We start from the raw sequence: 4,971 nt of genomic DNA on the forward strand, positions 1-4,971 counted from the left end.
ATTATGAAGATAAAATAATTTTAAATTACTTTACTGACCATAACTTGTTGACAAGTTAGATGTTTTAGTTAACCAAATATATTTTAATGCTGACCACAATACAAATACATTGCTGACTGTAAACAGATTAAATTGATAATATATTTAAGGATAGTAACCCTATATCGTACTGTGTAGGGTTGGCAACCCTATTACAGACAGACGATATCGGATGGATAATTTAGTGGACACGCAATTGCTATAATGGGAGGGGCTAGGAAGATCTAATTTATTTTTTTATTTTTTTAAATGTATTTATTTAAATTATGTGTCCCCTTATAGACAATGTCCATTCAAACCTTAGGACCGAACAGAAACGGGCTTAAATGTGGTATAGTACACATATTTTTTAACTAGCTGCGCCCCGGGTCTTCGCTCCTTCGGGAGCCTTCGTAATTTCAGGACAAAAAGTACCCTATATCATTTTCCGTATTGGAAATTATATGTAAAAATTTCAAGAAGATTGATCGAGCAGGTAAAGCGTGACGAGGTAACAAACAAACTTACTTTCGCATTTTATTATATTACCTAGTTACAGTATACAGCAAAACCTGAATCCTTCTACATAGAAGTTACTACAATTATTTCCTGGCAGTTTTTATTATCACACAATTAGTGACAAATGAGTGAAATTACAATAAAATTATCTTTTTTTATATTTATTTATTTATGTTACAATAATTTATATGAAAAATACAAGCACTACCAACAAAAACCTATATAGGTTTATACGAGGTAAGGCTAGTCACTACTCATTACAATTTTACACAGTTAATATATAGTTCTTAAGCATTAATTTACATTTGGTTGTACTGGTTTCCAAATTAATTATTTCCTCACAAATATTGTTAGGCTCACAAATATTGTCGTCTACAATTCGAGTCATTGGCTAGAACATTCTTAGTTGCCAGTGTGTAAAAAATATTTGAATATTTTAAATAAAGAATACAATATTTATTTTTTATCGGTGGCCAGTTAAACATTAATCCTGGACAAGTAAGACACCGTGTTACAGTTTTGTTATCCCAACTAATATTATAAATGCGAAAGTAATTCTGTTTGTTACCTCTTCACGCATTATCTACTGGACCGATTGTTATGAAATTTGGCACACGGGTAGAAAATAACGTGGAATAACACATAGGTTACTTTTTATTCCGAAATTCCCACTTGAGCGAAGCCCCGGGCCGTAGCTAGTTTTATAAATTATTTTTAATATCATTTTAACTGTGCAACTTGTCAACTTTGACGTTGGCAAAATCGTTGTTTTGGCGAACGATGGAGCCATAGCACAAGAAAGGAAAAATATTAAAATAACAAATCAAGTATTTCATAAGTGATCATATTTATATAATTACTTGATATTGGTGACGCAAGCGCAATGGAGCGTGTAAGGCCTAAACGCGCGTCCATGCGAGTCGGACGGTTGCTGTTTAGTTCTAACATACACGTCAACATGTATTCATGGTCGAACGACTATAGTAACAAAGGGCTGTAAAATCATGAACACTTCATTACACATACATTCTGCAATTTACAAAAAAAAAAAAAATTAAAGAAAATACCTACCCTAATCTTGAACCATTCAAACTGCTTGACAAACTACAAACTACACGCAAACTGAAACGTAAAATACCTTGGCCTTGCCACAATCTTTTTGCGACCTAAACTGTGAGTTGGCATTTCACTTCTCACTGTCGCAGTGAGACGCAGCGAACCAATCACATCGCGCCATTGTGACGCAACGACAACCACACTGCAATATGATTGGTTCGCTGCGTCTCACTTCGAGACAACTAACCCCTCTGATCTGCATTGCAAATTCGTACCATTAAATTAGTTTTTGACGAAGCGAGTTCTACCATTGATTCTACTTGGGGCAAAAATACATTTTTTGTATGAATGTATGTTTGTAACGCGATAACTTTCGAACCGCTGTTGGTCTGATTTTGATAAAATTTAAAAGGTATGTAGGATCTGTCAATGGAATTTTTAACTTCGTAAGGCATCAAAAACGGTTAAGTCGTTTTTGAAATATTCACATATTTATATACTACTATAGTTTATTCAACAACGCACGACTGAACAATGGGGCATTACTCTAAAGGGTGCGCTTCGAGGATTATGTAATTCATTAGCGTTTTATTAAATTCGCTTCAAAAGATTAAAGGAAATGATAGAGTAAAAGAAACAAAAGACACCTGCTTAACAATTTACTTATTTCCAACAGCACGCAAACGAAGTTGCGGGCACAGCTAGTCCTATCCTATCCTACCAATATTATTAATGCGAAAGTTTGTGAGGATGTACTCGTATGTGTGTGTGTGTATGTTTGTTATGTGTATGTGTCTTTCACGCAAAATTTAATGGACGGATTGTTAATATGAAATTTGGTACACGGGTAGAATATAAACTGGAATAACACATAGGGTAACTTTTATCCCGAAATAACGGAGTGAAGCCACGGGGCGACGCTAGTAAATCATAAAATAGGTGACTTATATGTCTACGTTAATTTCGATTTTGATTCGCCTAGTCGACACGAGAAGATGGAGAAGAAGTAGAACAAACTCCTTTTTGGGCAGTAATAAATTAATAATAAATATATTAGGACGAATTACACAGATTGAACTAGCCCCAAAGTAAGTTCGAGACTTGTGTTATGGGATACTAACTCAACGATACAATATTTTATAACAAATACATATATAGATAAACATCCAAGACACGGGCCAATCAGAAAAAGATCATTTTCCATCATGACCCGGCTGGGGATCGAACCCGGGACCTCTCGGTTCAGTGGCAAGAACTTTGCCACTGCGCCACCGAGGTCGTCAATGCTACCAATGTCACATAATCATTGGTTAGTATAAAACAATGTACTTAGCTTCACGCTGTATGTCCCTATGTATGCTTATATCTTTAAAACTACGCAACTGATTTAGATGCGGGTGTTTTTAATAGATAGAGCGATTCAATTGGAATGTTTCGATGTATATACATAACATGAATTACAATTCAAACTTTGTACGCGCCTTTTTCTTTATTTTACTGCTTTATTTGTATGCGTTTTCTTCGTGCGATAAAGAGTTTACAAACAAACAAACAATAATATTTTTACCCGTGCGAAGTTGGGTCGAAACGCTAGTGATTAATACATACAAACATTTATATTATCCTACACCTGTTTCCCTTTTTTTTTTTTATTATTTTTTTTTTTAAGTCAGATTCATTTATTAAAAATACAAATAATAAAACAAAATAAAACATAAATAATTGCAAAGTCACCTGTTTCCCTTAACAATATTACTATGTTATTAATTCTCACTAGCCTGCTTCTGTACACGTCCTCTCAACCTATCGCCGATGACTGTAAGAGATCCCTGCATGGGATAAGTCCGCCGTTGTACAATGTATCTTTCTTGTATTAATTTTGATTAGTGTAATTTTTTCAATTAATTTAAGAACGAAATTCTTGATATAATTGAAATTGAAACTTATTTTCGTGCAATAAAGTTATTACAAACAAGAATAATAAACGCGGGCGAAGTCGCGGACAAAAGCTAGTAAACATTGAAAGGGCCAAAAGAAACAATTCATTTCTGGGTTATCAGTGGCCGTGCACGCGGAAGAGTCCACACCGGACCGTGGGCAAACATTGCGCCAATTATTGCCAATTTGCCACTAATCGATGTGCATTGCAATTTGGCCCACTACAGGAACGTTTACCTTATTGCCCGACTGCGCAGTTTAAAAGGTGTTCAACATTTGTTACATTGGATCTGGAAACAAAATATAAAATTTTCTTTTTTACACAATTTTTTTTTATATTGTTAGTAGATGCCTACCACATACATATTCCTTGTAGTAAGCAAACATAGCATTGGTTGCTTATGCGGGCTCCAAATTTTGCTTCATTCGGTATACATTGCTGGTTTTTCATTGCGGTAAATAAAAGCTTTCATACTGACTACGCAATGTGGCGACAGTGTGGAGTTGGAATTACATACAAAATACATCTAGGTACTTAGGTCGCACGCCAGCTATCACTATTGGCTAAGTTCGGCAAATCGTGTTGGTTTCGAAATACATTGCTAGTTTTTCCTTGCGTTAAAAAAAGACCACATACAAAATACGCAGTGTACTTTCATTCGCATCGACTTCTGTTTCTTCGCCGACAATAGATAAGCATTTTTGTTCGGGTAAATTATTTCTACTGCCATCGAACAGTTTGCCAAACTTTCGGATTGGTTTACAGCCACATTGCTAGATTTTCATTGGAGTAAATAAAAGTACTCATACTGTTTACGGATTCGCGTCGGCATGTGTCTGTGTTCGGCGAGTGTCGAGGTGACAGTTTCGACGTATATCAACGCATGACAGTGTCAAAAAGTAGCACGTCAAAGCTGCAACGCTGTTGCAGTATCAATAAAATAAATATTGCGGTAAAAGTATACGATTCATAATTTCAATGCGTCTATCATCGGTTTCCGTGGTGTAGCGGTTATCACATCTGCCTAACACGCAGAAGGCCCCCGGTTCGATCCCGGGCGGAAACATAGTTTTTGGTTTTGTAATTTTTTCCTACTATATTTCTTTGAACGTATTTTTTTAAAAGTTTTTTGTTTTGTAGTTTTTTCCTATATATTTATTTAAACATATTTTTTTTGCAAGTATTATTTTTAAAACGTAATATGTAAAAATTAAGCATGAAATCCGCCAATGAAAGTATAAAATAATCGGATTAAATCACACAGAGTTTTTGTTTTATAATTTTTTCCTTCTATTTTTCTTGGAATTACATCATTTTTTTGCAAGTATTTTAAAACGTAATAAACTTGAAGCCCCGCCTACGAATGTTCTTTACTATCATTGTATAAAAATATTCGGATTAGATAACACAGGAAATTTAAATTATCTAATCGCGTTGAA

General features: G+C 34.7%; 1 non-coding gene across 1 annotated transcript; it reads left to right on the forward strand.

Moving 5' to 3' along the window:
• Positions 1-4,525: 4,525 nt before the first annotated feature.
• TRNAV-AAC (transfer RNA valine (anticodon AAC)) lies at positions 4,526-4,598 on the forward strand. Its single transcript has one exon. It is a non-coding gene; the product is annotated as a tRNA-Val (tRNA).
• Positions 4,599-4,971: the final 373 nt, after the last annotated feature.

The sequence above is a fragment of the Plodia interpunctella genome, chromosome 22 (genome assembly GCF_027563975.2).
Source record: "Plodia interpunctella isolate USDA-ARS_2022_Savannah chromosome 22, ilPloInte3.2, whole genome shotgun sequence".
Classification (NCBI taxonomy): domain Eukaryota; kingdom Metazoa; phylum Arthropoda; class Insecta; order Lepidoptera; family Pyralidae; genus Plodia; species Plodia interpunctella.